At 60.1% G+C, this 25,644-nt stretch overlaps 1 protein-coding gene across 1 annotated transcript in view; it reads right to left on the bottom strand.

Annotated features, from left to right (window-relative positions):
- The window catches only part of SEMA4D (semaphorin 4D), a 45,251-nt gene extending 35,579 nt beyond the window's left edge, over positions 1 to 9,672 (bottom strand). Inside the window, exons 1-2 of the mRNA XM_080819917.1 lie at positions 9,620 to 9,672; positions 2,802 to 2,868 (exon numbers count right to left, since the gene is read on the bottom strand). The gene's annotated coding sequence lies outside the window, so the exon portion shown is untranslated. The remainder of the gene's footprint in view (positions 1 to 2,801; positions 2,869 to 9,619) is intronic.
- Positions 9,673 to 25,644: the final 15,972 nt, after the last annotated feature.

Genomic DNA, 25,644 nt, shown 5'->3' with positions numbered 1-25,644 from the left:
CATGTGCAGCTGTACGTACGCACATGTGTGTGCAGACGCCCACACCCATACGCATGCACGCCTGTGTATGTACGCACATGCAAACACGGTGGTGTGTGTGTCCTCCGCTGCACGCTGACCAGATCTGGTGTTCTGTTCTGACTCGTGATCGGGGACTGCCAGTGGGGACCTGTAAGCCATACTCCGTGGACTGGGGGGGCCATCTGGGACTGGCTGTGTGACCTCTGTGGGTCACAGAGGAGACACTGTTCATGTCACATGGAAGGCCTCAGGGGCCGCAGCAGGATGCCAAACCGACATTCTGAGCACACATGCCGGCACCCCGGGAATCCGCCAAAGGGCACCCTGCCCGAGGGCCTGCTCTGCACAGACGGGGTGGGCAGAGCTGCACGCCCCCTGCACAGCAGGCCGACAGCAGACGACACGCACCCACCACAGCTGCCCCTCCTTCTTTGCTGCCCCCAGGCTGACCCCTGGCCCATCTTCGTTCTCACGGCTACCCCCAGGCTGACCGCCCCCCACGCCCATCCCTGTCCCCCCGTGGGCCCACAGCCCCCTTGCTGCCCTTGTCACCAGACTGACCTCCCACTCCACAGCCCCACCTCCCTCGCCTGCCCCCAGGGTGGCTTCCGCCCCTGGGCTCCTTCCCCTGCCGCTGGCTGTGGGGTCGATATCACCTTGCAAAACAGCACCCCCCCCGCCCCCCGAGGACGGGCTGCAGGAGCTCCCGGTGTCACGTGCCTGATAAACAGTCCACTGTGTGGACTTCAGTTCCCCCAGAACTCAGAACAGTCCCCTGGAGTGATGCCCCAGCTCCACCGTGACTCATGGGCTCAGCCCTGGAGATGGACGGCGGGACAGGGGGACAGTGGCCAGGTCACCTGCTCACCCTCCACCACCTCGCAGAGACAACCAAGCCATCAGGGGGTGGGGGGTTCCCGACGTGCCTCAACCTCATTCCCTCACCTGAACCTGGGCACGTGTGTGCCATGCGTGCACTGACGGGACCCAGGATGCGGAGAGCAGCGGGGTGATGCCGTCAGATAACCAGCCTGATGACCGGCGGGTGCACGGGGCAGCAGTGAGGGGCCAGCCGTGGCTGCCCCAGCAGGGAGGCCCACAGAGGGAGGAGCCAGAGTGCCTGTGCGGCATCACAGACCCCGCGCATATGGCCATAAACAATGCTGTCTCCTTCTGAGGAGGAGGGCTGTGTGTACCTGCACATGCCCCTGACCCCCTGCTTAGCGCCAGCCTGGCGTTTCCAGGGCAACCACTGCACTGTCCAGGCTGGATGCCGGCTCCTGGGGGACAGCGGGGCTGCCCTGGAATGTGGCTGGCCTGCCCTGTCATCACGGGGAGCTCGGCCTCAGACGCAGGAGACCCAGGCAGCCCCAGGAGATGGGCTCGTGAGCATAGCACACCCCGACCACACGCTAGCGGCCACACGGTAGCAGGTGGGACAACCCACACTGTGTCCAGGGAGGGTGCCGCTCCCCGGCCCCCACAGACACACATGTAAACACAGACGGATGCACATCCAGCTGTGAACAGTGGTTATCGCTGGGGAGGGAGGCCAACGGCCAGGGAGCGCGCTGTTGGTGTCTGTCTTGTACACAGTGAGCCACACGTTTACACCGCTCTGTGCAAGACTGACAGCCCTCGCCCCACCGAACCAAGTCCCTGCGCACACGCTCCATCCAGTCTGCCTGGGTGCGGACCAGCATGTCCTGAAGTCGTCCGTGCGCCGGCCCCTCCCCCAGGGTCACCAGATGTCCACGACCTGTCTGTCCCATCTGCATGTACTCGAAGAAGGGGACGGGGCCTCGTCTGCTCTCTAGGCTGCGTGCCTGTTAGCACGAGGCAGGTAGGAGGAGGGCCCGTCCCCGGGGCGTTACCTCAGGGACCTCCAAGCTGCTCACCCAGCCTCAGTGCACGGACCTGGTTGTCCCTCCCGACTCCCCCAAGATCCCCAACAATTTTTTTTGTTTTACATAAGGAGATCAACAAACAAAATCCAAGATCAATGACCCGAGGGGAAAATACTGGTAACCCAAGTGTCAGGGCTTAGAATTCCTACTCCGTGCGTCACCCACACCAGCCAGCAGCCCGGCCCAACGGGGCAGGGAACTCAAAGCACACACGTGTGAGCCCATGCGTAAACACGGACAGTGCTAAGGGCCCTAGAGGTAGAGCTGCATTTGCTAACACGGCCCCAGCAAGCCGGCCAGGCAGGTCCCGGGGCCGGCACCGACGCCGGCACAGCACGGCGGATGTGGAGGCCAGTGGGGCTGCTGGAGGCCAGCCAGAGCCACATCCGCGCAGAACAGGAATGACTACAAAGAGAAGTGGGGTGCGGGCTTTCCTTCTGCTTTTACATGAAACTGACATTTCTCTTTCCTTTTAAACTGGAACTACATGGTTGACATGAAGATTCATCACAAAATGGCCCCAATCCAGAGACAGGGTGACACAGAAACCCCTCCCTGCACGTTGGAACCCACTGACAAGCCCCCGGCACCCCCAGAGAAGCTGGAGCTTTGCAGGGCCCCCAGGGGCCGGCGGCCCAGAGACCCGCAACAGAAACACAGGGCAGGTAGGGCAGGGGTGGGACGGGGAGAGGCAGGCTGTGCGTGGGGCTCCAGACGCCCAGCATGGACAGATGCCTACATGGCAGCAGCGGCGTCCCGGCCCCGCAGAGCACACAGGCAGCTGGGACCAACCGTGTGCCGGACCCCACTGAGGCTTCTACAAGGTGTCGGCTTTGCTAGACTGGGACACATGTGGAGAAACCATGTTTTTACCTGTATCTTGTGCCTCCAGAAACTTCCCTCAGTCGTTTCCAGGACAGAGTCTTCAGAAATCTGGGCTCTGAAAGTAACAGGAAAGGAGACTATTTCAACACGTAAGTCCTCCGTCCACGTACCCTCAACATCACGACTAGAGAGGCACTGAAAAGAAACCCTTGCAATTTTTTTCCTAATCTCCAGACCCCAGGACGGGTGTGGCATTCATGCACTTGTGCAAACGGGAGGGAGGAGTGAGTGTGCAATCGTGCCCATAAAGGAAATGTAACCTGGTGGGTCCCCAACTGACCACAGTCACTTCCCTGCAAAGTAAGCCTGCCAATACGCCCCACGGTCTTGGTTCGCTATTTGCCAAAAGAGAATCAGGCCATTAGTTTCAGATCCGTATCCTTGAGAACTTATCCTCCCCGAAATCCAACAGTTGGGGGAGCCCCCAAAAGGGAAGCCTGAGTCCAGAGGCATGACAGACAATCAAAGAGAATGGGAATGACAGCCCCAGCAGGCACTGTGCAGGTGCGTGAAGGTGTCGAGGACATCGGTGCTGGTCCCCTCATGGTTGTGAGTGATCCGCCAGTTTCTAAACCTCAGAATCAAACACTAGCATTTTTTGGTGGTTGGGATATGGTTTTGTTTTCTTTTGCTTTAAGAGCTGGTACAACTCGTGCCATTTTCTGGAAGACTGCTGAGAAGTAGGAGGTGTTCGCTGGAAGCAGGGCCAACACTCTGTCTCTCCCACACGGCACCCCCGGAGTGGGACCCGTCACTCCCGCAGCGCAGAGACACCTGGCACCCCACCCCATGCCTAAGACTCCCAGAGTCACGACTCCCAGGGTCTCCCAGAGTCTCCCAGGGCCCCTTGCGGCCCAAGACATGTCCCAGGAACCCGAGCAACTGCGACCCCTGAGCACCGGTGGAAATGGTTTCAGATTCCTCCATCTCACTGTCTGATTCTGGGTCAGCTATTGCTGACAGCCCACTTATAACACCTTCACACACGAGCATGCCAGGGAGCGTCCCCCGACGAGGCCGTGCCCTCCCAGCACCCAGGACCCACGTCTTCCGTTTGAACGCTGGGGGAGGCATGGCCACAATCAATGGACAGGCGACAGGCCAGCCTGACTGACCATGGGGCTTACCTGTTCGCACAGGCAGGCCACCAGTGCGCTCCCCAAAACACAGGGAAAAAGAAAGTGATGCATGCATCCGCAAGAGGACTGCATGAACAACCTGAATGCCAAGAAACCTGAAACTGGAAAACTCCGGTCTTCTGGAAATTCAATTAAGCCTTTGTCACATCCCTAAATACAAGCTCAGAGCTACTTGCTCTGTGGTAGGACAAGGCATGTCTCGTGTTCACCTGAATTTCATGGCGCTGAGCACCGAGGGCAGGTTGTGTGTATGTGAGCCCCCTCTCACCCCGCCTCACCTCTGCCCTCCGCCAAACAGCTCCGAGCCCCAGGGTTCCTGACTAAAAAAAAAAAGACACTTCCGGCCCTGCTGACAGCCGGGTCCCAGGCCCCAGCTCTCTCCACCTGTCTACACTTGTTTCTCGACAGAACCCCCACCCCCCGCCGCTCCCCGCGCTGTAATTCAGTATCACCACACTGGAGTGCAGGGGACCGTCCTCACACAATTGCTCAGCATCCTGCCGAACTCCGTGGCTCCCTTCACTGTGCCTTACTTCTCAGATCGCACAGGAAAAGAATCCAACAGTCCTTTTGTGAAACCTTAGTGAAATTAATCAGGAGAGAGAGAAGCCTTTCCCTCTCCCTCGTGACAAGCTTGGCCTTGCCCACCCCTCCAACCCCACCGTGCAGGTGAGCGTGGGAGCCGCAGCCCACGCCCGAAGGCAGCGGACCTGCGGCCGCTCTGACCACAGCCGAGAGCAAAGGCGAGGCACGTCCTGCACACGTCTAGTCTCTGTTCTGCAGATGTGACCTCACCTCCCAAAAGCCCCTGACCCTGACCACGGGTTTGCGCATCAAAGCAAGAGGCTCCTCCCCACCTCTGAGAAGGGCAGCCATAAGGCCAGCTGCTATAAGGCGCAGCGACGAGGGGCCACAGGGCAGCACGGGGCCCAGAATCCTGACCCAGTCCCCCACCAGGAATTCAGATGGATGCACCCGACCCATGTGAGGTGCCCAAGGAGGGGACCATTCGGACTCCGGAAACGGTGGACTCCCGTGCTGCTGGGGGAAAGCACGAGGCGAACGGCTCCCTCATGCTCTCCTGGTGGGAGTGTGAACGCGTGCGGTCACGTGGAACACAGGACGCAGGTTCCTCAGAAAAATCAACAGAGCTACTCCACGGTCCAGCAATTTGATGGCTGGGTGTCTACCCAATGAAAACAAAAACGTGAGTTTGAAAAGACACGTGTATCCGTATGCTTGCGGGCATTACTGACAATGGCGAAGATACGGAAGCAGCCCAGGCGTCCTTTGATAGATGAATTGATAAAGAAGGTGTGGTGTGTGTACACATGCACGCGCGCGCGCACACACACACACAGAATGGAATATTATGTGGACATCAAAAAGAATGACATTTTGCCATTTGCAAGAACATGGAAGGACCTAGAAACTATCACACTAAGTAATTCAGAGAGAGAGAAACATGGTTTACTTACACGGGTATCTAAAAAACAAAACAAATGAACAAACAAAAAACCCAGACTCTTAAACAGAGAGCAAACTGGGGTCACTAGGGGCAGGTGGTGGGAGGAGCGGGGAGATGGGGATTAAGAGGTACAAAGTCCCAGTAATAACGGAAGGAAGTCTCAGGGATAGGAAGTAGGGCACAGGGAACATCACCAGTAACACTCACAATGCCACATGGTGACAGACGGGGACACTTAACAGTGACGAGCACCAAGTAATACAGACTTGCCGAATCGCTACATCGTATGCTGCTCACATATGACTTCCAGTTTGAAGCCTAATAAACGATTCCATCAAAATACAAGTCTCCACAAACAGCAGACAGACTTCCCATCATTTCTGACTGATTGTGCATTTGCTGCACCTCCATCTAAGGGACTCTGACACAGAGCACAGAGGTCCAGGGGCTGTGAGTGCAGAGAAATCCCAGCTCAGTGCCCCAGCACAGGAGGGGCAGGCTTGCAGCCACAGAGACCAGGAAGTCCAAGGAAGAAGCAGGGGTGTCCCTTGTGGGCTGGCCAGAGGGGAGGGCAGGACCTCTGAGTGAACTGTGGGTCTCCTGCACAGCGCTCACCCGTGGGTACCACCCCGCGCTCCCAAGCCTCCTCCAACCCTCCAATCCTATAATTCACAACCCTATAATTAAATAGGATAATGTTGGACATTCAGATCTTTGCCAATTTCTCACTTAAAATTCATTTTTAAAAAAGTAGGCTCCATCCTGGGATCAAGCCCCACGTCGGGCTCTCAGCTCAGCGGGGAGCCTGCTTCCTCCTCTCTCTCTGCCTGCCTCTCTGCCTACTTGTGATCTCTGTCTGTCAAATAAATAAATACAATCTTAAAAAAAAAAAAAAAAGTAGGCTCCACACTCATCATAGAGCTGGAACACACGACCCCAAGATCAAGAGTCCCACACTCTACCGACTGAGCCAGCCAGGCACCCCTTAAAATTTGTTTTTAAAGACTGATTTTTAACTACCAACAAACTCAACCCAGGAGCTCTTCTAACCAGAGCCTATCTGCAGAACATATTTCCCTCCGGCCCCCACTGAAGTCTTCTGTTACTCGAGGCGCACATTCTTTGCAACGAAAGAGCTGATGTCCACTACCCTTCTTATACTTGTTTCCAGAACAGTCCATCACCCTGGGGCTGGAGCGGGCCACGGCTCAGCAGGCAGGGATGGAAACCGCTCTCTGCAGAAGCGTCTGGCTCCACGGTGAATGGATGCTTCTCGAGGAGCTCAGGGCAGAGATAAGGGGCACCCCAACCCCACAGCAGGCATCTCCTCCTCTCTGCCGTTGGCCAGGGCGTGAAGGTGTCACAAAATTGTCTGGAACCGTGCCTACCCCGGGGCTGGCTCAGGACTGTGCTCCAGGCCACCTGGGGCAGTGTCCTGCCTGCCAAGTGCCCTCAGGGGGAGTGTGCAGTCTCACCAGGGGACCCGACTCCTGCCCCTTGCACAGGCCCAGCCCAGCTGCAGAACGACCAGCAACTCTCTCCGCTCAGCCACAGTGGGAGGACGGGCCTTGGAGCCCTGACAAGCCCAGGTCTAGGCGGACAGTTCTTTTTTAAGTCTAAAAACCACAAAATGCCACTCTCTTTGCCTTCATCTTTAGTGACTCCTTAAAAATACACAGCAGGGTCCCTGAGCCAGGCCAGCTCGACCGCAGGCCGCCATCCAGCTCAAGTCTGCGAAGGCTGAGCCAGAACAAGGCCCTCTCCTTGCACCTGGCCTCCCTCTGGGACGTGGCCTCTGCTCTCCACTTGGCAGAAAGCCATTAGAGAAGGCACGTGCCGTGGGCGAAAGCACTGTGAGGGCCCCAGCGGCTGGCCCCCAGCGGGACATGGGGTCCATCACCACGCCCGGTCGGCCGCCATGACAGCCTCTCTGCACAGCCACCTGCATAGAGGCGTCTGCTTTGATTCGCCAGCTTCTATACCCCTTCAAGGGGACCCCCAGAAACGCCCCCTCAGGCCCCACAGCCGCTGACAGAGTGCCTGGCAGCCACGCTTGTCACGTTGAGCCTGGGCCCCTATGATCCATGTTCTAACCACACCAGCCCACGCTCCATCAACCATGGGCCTCGCGGCTGCTGTGGGCAGGTCGGAGCTGGACAGCACCAGGGTCTCCACAGCTGCCAAGATGCCCCCCGCCCAGTCCCCTGCCCACGGCTTCTGCCCCGAATCTCAATCATCTCTACTTTCCAAACAACACGCAGAGGCACACCCCAATGTCAGCACCGCCACAGCCTGACCTTTGAGGGGAGCACGAGGAGCCCCACGCTGGACCTGACTCCCCCATCCCATTGACCCTCCCCTGTGGTCCTTCTCGTCTTCCAGATGCTTCCAGAGGCCAATGCTGCATGCGGAACCAGGGCCACGTGAAACGGTGCAGGTTTGGCCTCAAGCAAACCCCATGCCCAGGGTAGTTGGAACAACTGCACCGGACCCAGCAACTGCTCTCGTCCCTCCCGACGGCAAGTGGGTGTCTGGAGCGACCTCTGCTGAAGTCCCAGGTCAAGGGAAGCCCAGACCCCGGATTCCAGGGGTCCACTCTGCAGCCTCCACACAGGAGAGGGGTCTACCTCTGACCGCAGGCCAGCTCGCTGGATGCCGGCCCTGTGACCTGCCCTGCAGCCCAGAGCATCCAGCCTTCCCACAGTGTGGACGGCGCAGCAGGCAGGCGTCCCCTTTCTGAGGCCCGTGTCACCTCCCCGGTGCCTCAGGAGGCGCGAAACACGGAAACATGGCCGTGGTTCTGTCCCCGCCCCATGTCATCTTCTGGGTGGGAGGATGTGGGCTGGGGGCTGGCTGCCCCTCACGGTCCCCAGCCGGCCCGAGGAGCCATCTTCCCTCCTGGGACCCATGCTGGGGAGTGCGGGAGAAGCCAGGCAGCATGGACACAGCGGGGTCTCCTCATAGCTCACGAACCAAAAATCAACGGGAAGATCTGCAGGAGCCTCTGGAACCTTCCTGCTCCAGTAGAAGCCAGGCCGCCCCTCTGTCCCCAGCAGGGCCTTGCCACGCATCCCTGGAGAGGACAGCGGCTTGGCCCCGGCAGGATTCCGCTCATGGCAGCCATGGCAGGGCCACGGTTGTGCCAAGCAAGCCTGAGAGAGGCCTCCAGGTGCTGCCCCCAGGTGCCCCCGTGCAAGCTGGGCCCCTCATCCACTGACAGGGACCTGGGGACAGACCGGGGGGACCCCAAACGTGGGTGCAGAGCAGCACCAGGCAGAAGACAGGATCCCTGCCTCTCTTTCTGCCGGCAAGGGCCGAGGACACGGCACCGCATTCTGCCACGGACTCAGGAAGCAGGGGGTGTGCGCATGTCCACGGCCCTGTCTACTGCGGGTGCCGGGACCGGAGGTCTCATTTCCTGCAGAACTGGTCCCGGAGCCTGGCCAGCTGGCCGTGCCACCCGACGGGCAGAGCTCGGGGCCACCCCACATGCTACCCACTCCCAGGTGTTGGGCTGCCTCTGGGGAGCACGGTGGGTATGTCCCAGCACAGAAACAGGCTGAGCAAGGCCCCCGCCTCGGGGACGCGTGGTGGCCCCGAGCAGTGACCCAGGTCTCGGTGGGTCCCTGACGGCCATCGCCTAGGACTGAACTCTCCAGAGCACTGCCTCTGTCCTGCCGTCCTCACCCCGAGGATATGCAGGGCCGGGCTGGCCGGCACAGGGCCCTGTGGGGGCCGGTCTCCATTCAGGGATGGCACCCCTCTCTTCACAAAGCACACGCGCAGCCGGCCCACCTGACTCAGGCACTCTGCCTCCTGTGACCACACACGGACACGGTCCAGACCCGAAAGCGGAACCACCGCCACGTCCCTACTGGGGACATAGGAGACACTGTGTGCCGGACACAGGGAGGGACCTGGGCCTGGCCTGCAACTGTCCCCCAAAGGCCACATGCGGGCAGGGCCGTCCAGGAGGCCACGGAGCAGCAGCGAGGGGGCAGCCCTGGGCCAGGCCCCGGGCACGGCTCCCCACAATGCACACACGTGAGCTGGTGCCTGCTAGAACCTGGAGTCTGGCCCCTTCAGTGCAGATGGGAGAAGCAGAGACAGCCCCGCGCCCACCCCGCACCAGCACAGCCTGGTCCCTGCACTGGACTGCCCTCCGTGCTGGGACCCCAACAGCACCCGGCCAGCCCTACCTCCAGACGCGGGGCGGGGGGCACCCCTGGAGAGGAAGTGCCACCCGGAGAGCAGAAAACCAGATCCCACCGGGCTGGCTGCAGGGTTACAGGAAAAGCAGAAGGCTCCTCGAGGCTCTGACCTTGCCCGCACCCCGATGCAGCTTCCCTAAGGGCTGGCGCGGCCCCGCCCCACCCACCTCCGCCTGGCCTCGAAGACCCTCCAGGTCCCGGAAGCTCTGGGACCGGAAGCTGATGTGTGGGCTGGGGGAGGGGCGGGGCTGCCCTCCACACCCACCACATCCGCCCCATCAGCCCCACCCACCCCCCTGGGCACAGACTACCTGCCGCTGGTCTGGAGACAGACCCCATCCTCACCTTCCCCAGCAGCCCCCCACGGCCAGCCACCCTCCCAGAGACGCAGCTATGTCCCCATCATCCCAGCACAGCCTTACGGAGGGGTGGGGGGGAGGGGAAGAAGAGGTGGTCAGGTCACCTCGCGCCACCAGGGACATGCGGGCTTCCTATAGAGACTCTTCCAGCAACCCGATGGGCCAAAGACCATCCTCCTCCTCATTGTCATCCCTCCTTCACACGAGACAACAAAGGCCCAGACACTTCCAGAAGTCACACCAGGGGCCAGCCGTGCACTGAGAGCCCGAAACCCGGTGTCTGCCCCCCTGGTCCAGTCCCCAGCACCGCCTTCTGAGTCCTTAGCACTGGAGAGCCAACGTTCCCCCTACATGGGAGACCCTGACCCAGGGGCCTCGTGAAGCTACTACACACAGCTGGCCCCATCTGGGTCAATCCGGTTCCTCACCAACATCTCACACATGCTCCAAGTTAGGCATGCAGCTGGAGGTCCTACGTCCGGCAGGCATGGGCCTCCCAAGATAAACCCGCTTGGCTGACTCCTCCCTGACCAACCGGGACTTGGCTGGGCCCTGCAGGAGGTGGGCACACCTGGCTGTCCCGGACGGGCTCCCAGCCTCAGAAGGCAATCCTGCCCAAAACGTCCCAGGTGACAGAAGGCTCTAGAAACATTTCAGCCACAGGGAGAACACTCCTCACAAAATTTCAGGACCGGATGAGTTTTTTTCCTGAAATACAGATGCAAAACTACACCTGCCGAGCTTGCCCGAGGCCCCCCGAGTCCCAGGGGGCCACCTCCCTTCTATCCCAGCTACTCTGGGCAGCCCCTCACACACACCCCTGCACAGACCCACCGTCAGCAGGCTGGAGCCCCTCCATCTTCAGCGGGAAGTGATTTTCTGCCTACAGGGGGTGCCTGCTGCCAGCTGCAAACGCCCACCCCCACCTCGAGCAGCACCTGGGCGCCAGCACTGGCCCGGGGAGTTGGGGGAAGCCAGCCCGGCTTTCCAGAGAAGTCCGGCAAACACACCGCCTGCTTGCTCCCCCCGCCTCAGCAATCCCGCCCATTCAAACGGATGTGCACGTCCATGCTGCTTCAACCGCAAGGACTTAGAGCATACATGTGCCCCGGTCAGGACCCGGCTAAATAAACACCGTCCCAGCCCGCCAGGCAGGCAACTCGGACTGCAGGGCCAGTGCTCACCGACACGCTCAGACGGACGCGTGTATTATCAAACGGAGCGAGGACAGGCTAAAACAGCCAGTGCAGGTAGACTCACTTGTGCCAAGAGCAGCAGGGACGCTGCGTCCAGCGGGGCCCGGGGTGGCATCCGCTCCACGCCTACGGCGCAGGCCTATGCGGGCTCCCTGATGCCCGCATAGAGGGAAGGCCTGTGGAGGGCTGGAGGGAGGTCGGGTCGCACAGAAAGCCAAGGCCAGGAGAGGCGTCCCCTCCGGGCACACCCCATGCTTCTGAGTGCCCGGCCACCCTGTCATCCCTACTTCTCGCCTCCAGCGCCCGGAAAAGGAGGCCTGTGTAGGGACGGCAGGAGCAGGGCCCAGGCCGCCTTGGACACAGCGCTCCCCGGCACTCAAGTGACTGATCTAAGTCTCATTCACCAGCGGGCGTGACTCAGCCAGGCTCGTGCTGTCTCTCGGAGAATATAAATCAAATGGCCCTCCCCGTGCCCGGGAGTGGCTGCCCCTGGATCCTGGAGTCTTTAAGTGGATGGAGTGTGAGCCTCTGGGGAGATGAAGTGCCATTAGCACCCGCACAGCGAGAGGGCTGGCGCACAGCCGTCCCCCGACAGCCAGGCGCAGGGCCGCCAAGCCTGGCCATGCACAGCTTCTAACCCCGCCTCAGTTTCTCTGTCCCTCCACCCATGTCACTGAGGCCCACGCCGGTCACCCAGTACGAGGCAGACCCCATCCCGCCCCACAGCACATGCAGTCGGGGGAGGAAGCCCTGAGTGACTGCCACAGGACAACCCCGGTGCCAAGTGCACACTGGCCTTTGCAAGGACAGCAGAAGCAGGGATCAGGCGGGCCGAGTGGGCTCAGCACCCACCAGGTGGCCTGGACCTAAGGGGAGGCTGTTCCCATGGGGCACAGTCACTGCACCCTAGTGAGAGCCGGAAACGCTGAGACCCACACAGCAGGTGCCCTCCAGCACTCTCTCCTAACGACAGCCACGGGAGCCACCACACGGAAAAGCCAAGCGGGCTGACAGTACCCTGTGACAGGTGAGCCCGGAAGTACAGAGCCAAACGCACGCCCCAGACCACAGCAGGCGCGGCCTCCGGAGGGCAGCCCGAAGGGCTTCCTCTCCTCAGCCCCTGCCCCTTTCAGGGTTCAGATCCCTGCGTCCAGGCAGGCTGAGAGCCCGGCCAAACGACGTGGAAGCAGGGCCTCCGACAGGGACGTGCGCACCGCGTTCACGGCAGCAGGGCTCCCAGCTGCCGAAAGCTGAGAGCGTCCCAGGGTAGCAGAACACACTGCCCCAAAACGTGCACCCCGTCCAGTCTGGAGTCGTGGCACGTGAGAACGGCCAGCACTGAAGGACACCGGCACCCCTCCGCAGGGAGCAGGAAGTGCGTCCCCGGGGAAGCATGCCCCCCTTCCACCGGGAGCGGAAGGCAGCCTCGGGGCCAGAGGCGCAGAACAAGGGCCCAGAGCGTTGTACAGGCTGAGGCCTTCCTACTCCACTGATGCGCCACCCCGAGCCCAAACCCCTTCGTCCTGTCCACTCCTCACAAACAGATTGTTTTTTCATCGGGCACGTAGGAAAATTGCCCTCTGGTCACTTCTTACAATTTTTTATCTTTGGAACTCCTGTAGGTACAAAATTAAATTCACTTTTCTCCCGTTAATATCTTATGTTAATTTAATCAATAGACCAACTACAGGACCCAGAAGGAAGGACCCAAGTGTCCTTTCAGGCCTGAATGGATAAAGAAAGTGCAGCATATCCACACAACTGAGCACCACGTCCCTCCCTGCAGGGAAGGGCAGTCCTCCTGAGCCCTCCGAGGTGACCCAGCACCCCCCCCCACCGTGACCAGCACACAGGGGGGCACGGGAAGCCAACAAGTGGTCACACCAACTCTTGGAGGGTACTCAGCCCTCGGCCTTTCCACGACTTGTGTGGATGTGATGCAGGAGTGGCCGCAAAGTTGCACAGCTCCCCGCACGTGGAGTGAGAGGCAGGGGCCAGTGGCATGAGACTGTCCCAAGGCCTGCTCTCTTCCAGAGCCTTCTGTCCCTGATGACCCTGCCCTCCCACCAGGGCCAGCCCCACAAGGGCACCTCTCTAGGTGGACAAAGCACCTGCGTTCTGTAGGCACACAGCTGATAAACCCATCTTCCAGCCTTTTGAGATTCAAGATGGGCAGAGCTTGGCTGAAGACACAGCAATACATGGGAGAGGTCAGCTCCGGCTGCCCGCCCGGCAGTTGCGGTCAGCCGCGTCCAGCTGGTCCCCACTCCGTGCTACCCACACCCCCACCAGCCACCAGAGACTCTGAGTGGAGGGAGGGCCAGGGGTCTCGGTCCTGGGGGGAGCCAGGCTCCAGGAAGCTTCAGGAAACGAGGACGTCAGAGGGGTGTTGGCCACCTCTGGACTAAGACCCACTCTTCCCACCAAGATTCCCAGCCACACACTCCAGGCTGCCGTCTAGGAGAGCCCTGAGGTAGGCCTCAACACACATGCATGGTGTGTGTGATGTGTGTACATGGCATGTGTGGCGTGTGCACGTGGTGTATGTGGTGTGTGTATGTGGCATGTGTAAGATGTATACGTGGTCAGTGTATGTGGCACATATGTAGTCTGTGCATGTGGCGTGCGTGGCGTGTGTATGTAGTCTGTGTATGTGGCGTGCGTGGCATGTGTATATGGTCCCTGAGCAAAGCTATGTGACAGGCAAGGCCACAGGAGCCTGTGACAGGCCACGATCCAACCAGCGGTGACGCAGGAGCACCGTGGGACTCAGGGCTGGCACAGGATCTTGCACCTGGAACCCGCAGCTGTCCTCACGAGCACCAAGGAGTGGCAGCCGCCTCTGCCTGGATCCACCACCAGGCCCAGCCTGCTCTGTGGGCTGAGACCCCAGGGAAGGCGCCCTCCCACGCACTGTCACACTGCCCTCTGTGTGCGCACACCAGGGCCTGCGGCTGCTGGCCCAGCGTGGAAGCATGGACAATCCTGTGCCCAGTGGGTGCCAGGTCCCCGGGACAGGAGGGGGTGCTGGACAGGACAGAGGCTGAGCCACGGCGGACCCTCCTGCCCCAAGCAGGGACTCCTTCTCAGTGAAGCTGAGCCAAGGGCAGAGCCCTCCACATGTCCTGCTCTGACCCTATGTGTCCCAAGACACACAGCATCCTCCGCCTGGTGTTTCATCCTGCGCGTCCTTTGCCAGCCCCTCCAGACCAGCCCCGTCCCAGACCAACAGCCGGAGCGAGCAGCGTCCCAGGCGTGCACACGGTCACCCCCCAAGCTGAGTCTATACGAGCCCACCCAGCAATCCTCACACTCAGTCTGAGGCCATTTCATGTCGGATGTCACGATCTCCCCGCTGCACAGACACGTTCATTTGCCTTGTCCCCCTGTAAGTGGTCATGAAGACCCTCTGGGCACATGCCCACGTCTTCAGGGACCTGTGCTGGCTTCCTAGGGCCGCTGTAGAAACGCACCACAAACTCAGCAGCTTCGAACAACGTAATGTGTTACCTCACGGCTCTGGAGTTCGCGGGCCTGGTGTGGGACTCCCTGGGCTCACACCCAGGAACCAGCCGGTTCCTTCGGGAGGACCCAGTGCAGAGCCCACTTCTCTGCCTTTCCAGCTTCCGGAGGCCTCCTGCCTTCCCGGGCTCGTGCCCCTCCCTCTGCTTCTAAGCCGGCAGAGAGGATAAGAACACACCATCCCTATACAAGCCGCCCCGACAGGACTATTTTGAATTGAAGACAACTGAGAAATGGTGGGTATGAGAAGAACTGTCTGCCCTCCCCACATGCCCAAAAGCAGGACTCAGACATCCCTCTGTACAAGGGTCCCTGAGAAGGCACCAAGATGAGTCTGCGTAACGAACCTTGCTAAACATCCCTTACTCACCACAGCTTCCTACTCACCTTCCCACAAGTTACTGCCCCTCCAAGCCCAAACCACCTTTCCTTTCTCTTATTGCCTCCCAATTTATTGCTCTTGATTAAAATGATACATAAGCCCCAAGTCTAACTGCTTTTTTTGGTTTTTCTTTTCTGCAAAGCTCCTGTGCATGTGACAATATTAAAATTTGTGTGACTTTTTTCCCGTTTATCTCTTATTTGTCTGTTTAATCCGCAGGCTCCATGGACAGAACCTAAGAGATTGGAGGAAAGGTTTCCTTCCCTAAATCCGGCAGCATAGCATGTTCTCTCCTCTCTGCCCTCCTGATGCTCTCATTAGGCACCTGTGATTACACTTAGGCCCCACCTAGAGAATCCACAATGATCTCCCTATCTCAAGATCCTTAATCACACATGCAAAATCCCTATGATAACATACAGCTGACCCTTCGGCCACATTGGTTTGAATGGCATGGGTCCACTTATATATAGATTTTTTTGGTTAGTACAGGAAACACTGTAAATGGACTTTCTCTTCCCCAGGATTTCCTTAATGACATTCACTCCTCTCTGGCTGATTTTATTCTAAGAATACAGCATATAACATGTACAACATACAAGACACGTGTTAACTGACGGCTGATGTTTTAGGTAAGGCTTCTGGCCAACAGCAGGCTGTAAGCAGTTAAGCTTTTGGGGGTGACAAACGTTGTACACGGATTTTTGATGGTGCCGGGTCAGCGCCCCACCCCCACACCGTTCAAGGGTTGACTATCTGTAGGTTCCAGGGATCAGGACATGGATGTCCACAGGAGCCCTTCATTATTCTGCCTCCTGCAGACCCCACGGCTGTCTGTTACGTGGCCCAGCAGGGGCACAACTCCTGTATTCTTCTTCCAGAAAAAAATGAGTTTTTAGATTTAATTCTCCAATGTCTTGAAGCTGGGAAGTAATTCATAGGTAATTGTTAATTCTGGGAAGTCCAAACCAAACCTGTCTGCCTTCTGAGAGCTCCGAGCCCACCTGGGTGCCCTGCAGGATGGGGGAGCCCCAGGGGGAGGGGCACTGCCTTACCCCTTCCACAGGGGTGGGGAGGGGGCGCAAAGGGGCCCCTGGGAGGAAGGTGCACATGCAGAAGTGCACGCTGGGAAATCAGGAGCAAGGCAACAGCCAGGTAACATTAGTTTTAAGAATGGGAGGGGCGGTAAATAAAAAATGTAAATGACTGCTAACAAGGAGCACAAAATAACAAGAAAACCAACACATTCCTTGGCCGGCTTTGGCGTGATTGGTCATTCAGATGCAAATTCTACCCTGATTTTTGGAAGGCTTACAAGCACCCCGTTGAGAGCCAGGCCTGTATGAATTCCAAGCTCTGAACAAGCCCTCACAGTTCCCAGCCTCGGGGCTGCCCCCCCCCCACGGGGTCTTTTTATGCAGCGATGAGACACCAGCGGCCTCTTCAAGCAGGCGCCGCAGGGTCCCTGGTGTTTCGCACCACCCCCAGGGGCAGCACTGGCCACTTTCCTGGGCCAGACTGGCCAGAGTGCCTGGCATGCCCCTCACTGTGCCAACTACAATTCAGCCGCTTCCTTGCGTGAGCCCTCAGGGCCTGGGGCCTGTCCTAGACCCCACACACCCCTGGCCCTGCACAATCCCTGTACAACCAGGCCTGGGTGACCCTGGTCCCAGCCGCTCCCTCGGTGCCCCTGGCCCTCAATGACTTCCTTACAGAACCCGCAAGACCTGGAGACACATATGCTGTGACACGTCCCTGCGACCTGAACCAGCCACCCAGGCAAATGCCCTGGGAGCTCACCCAGGCCTGCGAGCGCTCCCGCAGAATCATGCCTGCTGGCCAGCTGGACAGACAGACTCCTCCAGTCCTCGAGAAGGGGAGAAGGCCATTCGTGCCTCGGTCACTCAAGGACAGAAGGATGCCCGCCTGCTTCCTCAGCTCATTCCCACTCAGCTGAGCCATGAGAACCAGGAGCACGAGGGGCCGTGCCCCGGAATGGTGAGAAATGCAGGGACATGCCACAGGGCCCTCCCTGGTCATCCAGGTGGGGATGACCCATGTCACCCCTGCTCCATCAGGGGACTAAACGCGATCGCACACGGTGAGCGCCGAGCACAAGATCAAACTCGGATGTGTCCACGCTCTTGATTCCCCTAGGAGAAAACCACAGTGCAACGTCCATACAGAAGGAATGAGGGAGAAACACTGGACCTCTGGTAACAAGCCAAACCCTCACCACCCACCCAGCCAGCCTCACCTCTCCTGCAGCTGCGCTCACCCGCCGGTCCCTGACCCACGCTGCTCATGGGACCAGGGCACTCAGGACCCCGTCTGGCCTGGCCATTCTCATGGGGACCTGTGCTGGGGGTGGGGGGGGGCATCTGTCCTGACACGGCGGGGTCTGCAAGGCACAGCCTGGGAGGGGCCACAGGGACCAGCCACAGGCACCACAAGGCGCCCTTCAGCAGCGGGACAAGGCCCCACGACGAGCCTCCCTCGGGCTGTGGAACACGCTTGCCCCATTCTCGTCCCTATCAATGGCAGGCTGTGCATGATGTGGGCCTGACTGTTCTCCTGTGTGGGCTCATTCAGGGCGTGGGGCAGGGGGAGGCCGAGGAAGGAGGAAGGAGCTGTGCTCCCCCAGGAGAAAGGGGCCGTGGAGCCATGTGAGGACAGACAAGGGGTCCCACCAAGGGCCAGGCCCTCAGTGTCTGAAGATCAGGCAGGCCAAGCCACGGCAGTCACCGAGGGCCAGGGGCTCCAGGACAAGGATGGGGGAGCTGCCCCCTCGCAGGCTCTACCAAAGGGCCCTGGACGAGCTCCTCTGAGTGTTGGCACCCAGCCTTGGAAACAGAGAGAGCCGGGTGCCGGAGCTCCCAATGAGGCCAGGTGAGGCAGGGGCATGGGCAAAGCACTTCCATGCTGCTGGCCACGGCACAGCTGGGCAGAGCAAAACTCAGCCGGGAGAGCAAGCCACGTGCTGGGCTGCCTCCTGACCCCTGGCCATTAGCACGGCCCCCGTGGGTGCACCTCGGCCGGGGACTGGTGCCCACGGTCTGTGCGGGGTGGGTGACCCCGCAGGCCTGGAAAGGCACACAGGGAGGGGACGGCAGCACTCACACCTGCTCATGGACAAACACGAGCAGACGGGCAGCAAGCAGGGAGGCCCCACTGCTGCCACGGGCAAGGGCACCCTCCACACTGGCAGGATGCAGGCCTGGGACACTGCAGCGCTTGGTGACAGTGGGCACCAAGCTCTCTGTGCTGCCCACAATACCGCCGGCTCCTGGTCATGGCAGCTGCAAGGACGGAGGGCTGGCTGACCTGTCCAGCACTGAGGGAAGCGGAAACATGACCCAGGCGGGCGCAGGTGACCGCCGCAGCACACCAAGTTTGCCAGCCTTGGGTACAAGCAAGATATGGACTGGCCGTGCCCGCATGGCGGCCAGACGTGGGGCTTCAGGCGCCGTGGCCATCCTGGTAGGACAGACGCTTGCTCTGTCCCAGACCCCAGGCCTACACCTCCTACCCCCAGCACACAAGGCTCATGCGCCCCCCCACCACCTGTGAGGTCAGCAATGCCAGGCAGCGGCCGGAAGCACGGTCCCCATCCCTTCGAGAGGGATGCCACCTAGGAATCCACAAGGCAGCAGGAGCGAGATGGTGCCGAGAAGGCAGGAGGGAGCAGACCTGCCCAGAACGGCCCCCGAGATCCCCCCAATTTCAGGCACCTGCTCCAGGAACCTCCCAGAGCCTTTGGTGACAACACCGAGCACCAGGTTCGGAAGGCAGCGAGCAGGCAGGGCAGCCACAGCAGCTCGCGAGGACTCCGTGGGGGCGGTGCGCCCCGTCCAGCTTGGGCCGTCTTTCGGGGCCTCCCCGGCCTCCTGGTGGTGCTCATCAGAAATGGGAGAAGGCGCGCTCGGGGTTGGGGGTGGGGAGCTGGGGGACCAGCACGTCAGGACCCTCAACCACGGGCTGATGGTGGCCTCATCACGAAAAACGCCATATTCTGTCATTCCTAACAAGCACAGACTGTTTCTGGCTTCAAAGCCACTTTGAGGCAGTGAACTCAGTATTCTTTACACTCTGTGCCTGCAATTGTATGTAATATACGTATCTGGAGGCTTTTCTCAAGTTGGCAATACGCTCTGCATTTTTAGGGTGTTTGCACAGATCTGTAGGAACGAGCTGTCCATCTGAAGAAGGGGATCTTTTGAATCGGATCCCACTTCTGACGCAAAGGTGCTCTTTGTTCAGTGCTCATTCCGCAGACACTGCTCGGGATCACCACAGCCCAGCCGGACCCCAGGCCCCAGAGTCCACCCAGGGGTCCGTGAAAAGCAAACATGTCCATTTCCAAAAGCCTACTGACGGGTACTATAAGGTAGCAAAGGGCACAAATTCCTGCAAATGAAAACCAACGGACTCACGCTCAAGTTCACATCTTGGTATCAATTTTAGGCATTAATTCAACCTGCTCAGCCCAAGGACACACCCTGTATAATTTTGCCACGGGCACCTGGCCTTGGTCACGGCTCCAAAGCTCTCACACCAGCGAGGGTACCAAGAAGCACCGAGGGACACAGTGCAGCCTCTGTTCCACCAAGAGCAGTCCAGACATCACCCTCTCTGAACCTGACCCACACAGTGCGGCCCACCCAGGACACAGGCTTCTCTCCCGGAGACCCGTCCCCTGCACAAAGCCCGTGCAGCATGACTGCCATCCTCAGCCATGCTGAGCCCCTTGTCCCTGCCCTTGTTCCTGCCTGGGCCCCTTCCACACATCAGCCATGCAAGCCACGCTCCACACCCTTCAAACACAGCCCAAGGCCCTTTGGGTAAAGTGCCCCTGATCTCCCAGGAAAAATGAGATGGATAGGCCATTGTGGGGTCATTTCCCAAGGGGTCTGTATGGGGGATGGGCCATTGTGGGAATGCTCCCCGAGGGTCTATGTGGTGGGTGGGCCATTGTGGGGCTGCTCTCCAAGGGGTCTGTGTGGGGGGAGCGCTGTTGTGGGGATGCTTCCTAAGGGTCTGAGGGGTGGGCGGGCCATCATCCAGTCTGGGGAACATGGGCTCCACAGGCCAAGAACCAGCAGGCCTGGAGGTAAGAGCCTAGCACATGAGAGGCACAGCTGCATGGCAGACATGGCCAGGGTGCTGATGTCAAGGGGAAGCCTGGCCTGGGCACAGCGCGAGGCCAAGCTGCATCAAGGTCCTAGGCTGAGAAGGGGGCAAGGGAGCCCAGAGGCAGGAGAGAGCACCAACCCCCTCAGGCCTGGGGGTTCCTCCTCTCAGGGCTGGTGAGTCCCCAGCGCCTGGCTCCCGAGGTCCCCCAGCGTTCCGGGCTGCGTCCCGTCCTCGCTGATGGCTAGACCCATTCTCATCTCAGACTTCACACCAGTCTAGGGCTTTCTGGTCCCAGCCCTCCCTCCTAGGCCTATACCAAAACCTCCTTAATTTGGGCTCCACCTGCCCTGCAGGGGCTGGGGACCATCACCCTGGAGCATGGCGAGGAGTAGACATGGGGGCATGCTTCCCGGGCCCCCCATCTGTGTTTAAGTGTGTCTCCATAGCCACGCCGCTCTGTTTATCTGCACATGCTCAAGTCCCTCAGTGTATGGACGTGCAGACTGCCGCAGGCCAGGCCGGGGCACAGGGAGCACGGTGAGGTGTCCTTCCTTCCCTCTAGCCACAGCCTCTGGCCCTTGGCTTTGGGCCCCTCCTCCCCAGGTCCCAGGGGACCTGGCCTGGCCCTTGTCCTCCCCTCCTGCCCACAGGGCCAGCTCCCCATCCCCCCACCTCCCTAGGAGACCTGCACTCTATCCTCCCCTCCTCCCCAGGGGGTCTGCTCCCTGTCCTCCCTTCCTCCCCAGGGAGCCTGCTCCCCATTCACCCCTCCTGCCCACAAGGCCAGCTCCCCATCTTTCTCCCATGAGGAAGCTCCCGGGTCACCTCCCGCTGACCTTGGAGCAGACGTACCACAGTCTGTTCCTGTGGCGACTCCGGTCACACGGGCATCTGGAAAAGAGAGGAGCCTGCCTTGCAATGTGTCCCCTGGACCCCAGCCACCCACACCTACCAGCTGTGAAGCAGGCTAGGCCACCGGCAGCTGCCAGCAGGGGACCTGTGTGGGGCAGACAGCCGCAGGCTGCAGGCCTACACCCACCCCACCCCACCCCTGCCAGGTCGACTTCCTCCTGGGAGTCTGCTGGCTGTCGGTCCTGTGTGGGGAGGGTGCAAGGGGCCCAAGGCACACCTCCACCCGCTGTGTGGGCGGGGGCGGGGTCACGAGATGGTAAGTGAAGGTCCTGACATCCCCAGCTCCCCGCACGGGTGGGGCCCTCCAGCTTGGGCGGCACAGCAGGAGCCCGGGCAGAGACCAGGTGTAGAGAGCACAGAGGCATGTGGAGGCCACAAAGGATGTCAGGGGGACACAGAAGGCACTTGGGGACACAGAGCACTGTTTCTCGGAGGGCCTGAGTCAGAGACTGGGTGTTTCTGGCAGCCTGAGTCAGACACAAGGTACCTGACGATAACATCTGCACATCCCACGTGCACATGTACCCCTGCCATGCACACACATGCCCCCACTGTGCACATGCGCCCACCGACCATACATGCATACCCGCACTGCGCACACATGCATACCCCTGTGCGCACACACCCCATCATGCACACGCACCCCCACCGTGCACACACATGCCCCACTGTGCACACACACTCACCTACCATGCACGTGCACCCCCATGCACATGCAGCCCCCACTGTGCACACACACCCATTGTGCACACGCACGCACCTACTGTACACACACACCACCCCTGTGCACACCCCCCACCATGCAACGCACCCCCACCCCCTACCATGCAGACATACCTCTTCACCATGCACACACACACACCCTGCTGTGCACATGCACACCCCACCATGCACATGCAGTTCCCCCACCATGCTTATACACGCCCCACCATACATAAAGAGCACCTGTGCCCAGAGGAAACCCATGGCAGGGCATGTCCCTGGCACAGTGGTGGAGCCAGCAGGATGTGCTGTCTCGTCACTCCCCCGTGACGACGCTGTTCAGTGCCTGATTCCTCAGATACCACCACTTCACTTATTTTATAAGCTCCTTAAAACTCTCCATGCAGCAAGAGGTAACTTTACGCAACGTGACAGTCTCGAATCCCTTCCTGCCAGGCTCCCCCTCCCACCTAAACGGTACCGTCCTCCCTGCTGCCCCTAGCAGTGCAGCTCTCCTGCGCCTAACCACATCGTCCTCTGCCCAGCGGCCACAAGAACACGCGAACATGCACACGCAGTCCTACAGGCACGCACGGATCACCGCCAGAACGTCTCCCCGTGGCAAAGAGCCCGGGGCGGGAGGGGTCATGCACCCGCCGTGGAAATACATCGCACAGCTACTACCAATGAGACAGGCCTGTGGGATGGGACTGATGACCCCCGACGGGCACCAGTGCATGTGAGCCCAGGACACCTTGAAGAATGGAAGCTCAATGCCCTGGTCGGGGGGGGGGGATTGCTGAGTTACCAGGGCCGGCGCACCAGAAGGGCATAAAATCAGACTCCCCCACCCTCAACAATCGTAGTCCACGTTACGCACACGCATTCTAGATGTGCTCAAGAGCGGGGTCCAAGAACACGAAACGAGACAAGCCCGCCAGGCAACCAAGAGACAGCCCGTGTGACCTTCCTGACGGACACTGGTAAGAGTCATAATAGACAGAGACACATTCAGCTGCAAAATGACCTCATCCTGACGGCGAATGACACCAGAGCAAGCAGCAGAAAACGGAACGGGGTGGGGGGTGGTCAGCGTCTTCACGGCAGGAGAAGATCATCTACGTCCATAACACACAGCTGCTACAGATGGGAGAGGGAGCAACAGCCCGAGAGAACACAACGGCCCAGTCACAGCTCGAGGCGCCTCTGTCCCTGTGCGCCAAGACCCTGACTTACCAGCACGCGAGGGCACGGCGTCCCGCAGCTCTGCCCTTGCAGACAGACGCGCCCCGGAAGCCCCCGTGGCCGCTGCTGAGAAAGCGCCCCGCAACCAGACGCACAGCCTTGCAGAGGAGACATCCACCATTGGATCGTCTCGCAAACAGATCTGGCGCGGTCTACGGAACAAAGAGACCCACGCCCCGACCCAGCACGACCACTCCCTGAAATCCACACACTCAATCACAGCCCCGTGCATGTGGCCACGGTATTTTCGGGCAGCCCTGTTTACACTGGCTGTGTCCTCTTGTTCTGTGGCAGCTCTAACATTTAAATGACCACAGACTGGGTGGCTTAGAGCAACGGAAATCTATTCTCTGTCCGTTATGAAGGCCGCACATCCGACATCAGTTTTGCCAGGCTGAAATGACAGCGTCACCAGGGCCGCATCCCCTCTGGAGACTTGGGACAGGACCCCTCCCTGCCTGGTTCGGCTTCTGGCGGCTGCCGGCATCCCTTAATTTGTGGCCACTGCATTAGTTAGGGTCCTCAGGAGCCGAATCAATAGAATGTAAACATATAAAGAGATTTAGTATAATAAATCAGATCCCACAGTCCTGCAGGCTGGTAAGCCCTGATATGCACATGGGGCGAGCTGGAGACCCTGGAGAGAGGATGGTACAGGTCCCAGCTCCAGCCTGGATCTGAAAGCGGGAGAAGACCACCATTTAGCTCAGCGCAGCCTGGCAGAGCTAGGCTTTCCACCCACTGGGCCAGGCCCACTGTCACCCACGAGGATAGTCTGCTTTACTGTCCTCTGATCTGAATGTGAATCTCGTCCAAAAACACCCTCACAGACACGCCCAGAATCCTGGTGGACCAGGTATCTGGGCGCCGGAGGCCCGCCAAGCCACCACCTAAAACCAGCCAGCGTGCACATCCAACTCTAACCTCTGTCTTCACGACCATCACCTTCTGCTCTTGTCTTCCACCTCCCCGATGGTCACCAGGATGGCCTTTGGGTAACCAGGTAACACAGGACCCCCTCCCACGTCAATGTCCTTAACTGACTCACACAGGCACAGACGGCTCCAGCCAAGGCGGCGCTCAAAGTTACGGGGCCGAGCCCGACTTGTTCGGGGCCACTCCTCAGCTTCCTGCAAGGGACCACAGGACCAATCCCACTGCCTGGGCGGCAGCTCCAAGTAGGACCTAGTCCAAGCTGCAAGGGAAACCTGTTCAGTCGGGAATCACCTCCCCAACCCCCAAATTCAGCCGGGAAGACAAGAGGCACCGTCTCCTCTCTGTAACGAATGCTCCCCGGCCTCTCTCGGCTTACAGGGAGGCGGTGGGCAAACACGGGCCACTTCGTGCCGGCAAACACGAGCGCCCACTGGGCTGAGAGGTGGGGCTGCTCCCGGCCCTGGTGGTTAGCCTTGCCTTTCCCGGGAGACACTCCCAGGCGTGAGGACTGTCGCCTCCTTGCTAAAGCCATCCCTGCTCCCACACCACGCGGGCTGCAGAGTCCTCAGGCCGGCCAGGGCTCCCCATGGTGAGCTTGGCCTCGTCCACACTCCCAGTCCTGCCTCCAGATTCATCAGTGCCCAGAGCTCGGCCAGGGAGCACCCCTCCTCCTTGCACAAGCACCCGCTGACACCCCCCCGCCATGGCACAGCCCTTGTCCTTCCGGTGGTGACAGGGGCTTCCTGAGGGGCCCCGCCCAGCCAGCTCCACGGACAGAGAAACGGACAAGGCTCTTCCCGGGCAAGCAGCCACCCCCGGGAGACCCCTCGCCTGGTCTACAGATATCTCCCCAGCTCCGGGCTTGGGGCCCCAGCCCATCCACTCCTTGAAACGTCACCTGTCCCCAGGCCTGCCTCCCTGCCTCCTGCAGAGCTGGGGTCGTCCAGGAGCCTCCATTTCTGCAGTCGCCCCGCCGACCTTGCCGTGTCCTCGACTGCCACTCACTCCCGACTCGACCTGTCAGCAAGTCCTCTCAACTCTGCTCCAAAGGCCTAGTCGGGCTGTCCCCTCACCGTGGCCGCTGCACCCCAGGCCTGTGTCACCACCCCCTCTCCACACCACATCGCAACCTCCTACGGGCCACCCTGTGCCCTGCTATGCTCCATTCTCCCGCAGAAGGCTGTGGGCCTATCCAAACCCCTGGCTCCAGGGCTCCCATCCCAGCATCCCCAGCACCAAGAAGCTCCCAGGTGCCCCAGGTACCATGAACACAGGAGGCACAGTCCTGCCTCAGGGCCTTTGCAGCTGCTGTCCCCTCTGCCTGGGGAACACCTCTCCGAACCCAGGCACCGCCCTATCTTCCCTTCCCCAGCTGCCCTCCTGAGCGAGGCCCTCCCTCCTGGTGCCCCCTCTTCCGGATTTCCCTCCTGTGCACCCAGGACCATCTCACTGCTTCTGACCAACTTACTGATTCCGCATATGCTCCGTCCTCCCCAACATCAGAGCACCTCCCCTGCGTGGAGACCCTGGTGCCCAGCACGGGAGTTCAGCGCAGAGATGGGGTCTGCAGGGGCCCGTCCTCCCCTGGGGGTGGTGGGGGAGCTGGGGCTTGCCACCCTGGGCCAG

This window comes from Martes martes (genome assembly GCF_963455335.1).
Source record: "Martes martes genome assembly, chromosome: 12".
NCBI lineage: Eukaryota > Metazoa > Chordata > Mammalia > Carnivora > Mustelidae > Martes > Martes martes.
Note: the sequence above shows the minus strand (reverse complement) of the source record. Positions and strands in the feature narration are given on the sequence as shown.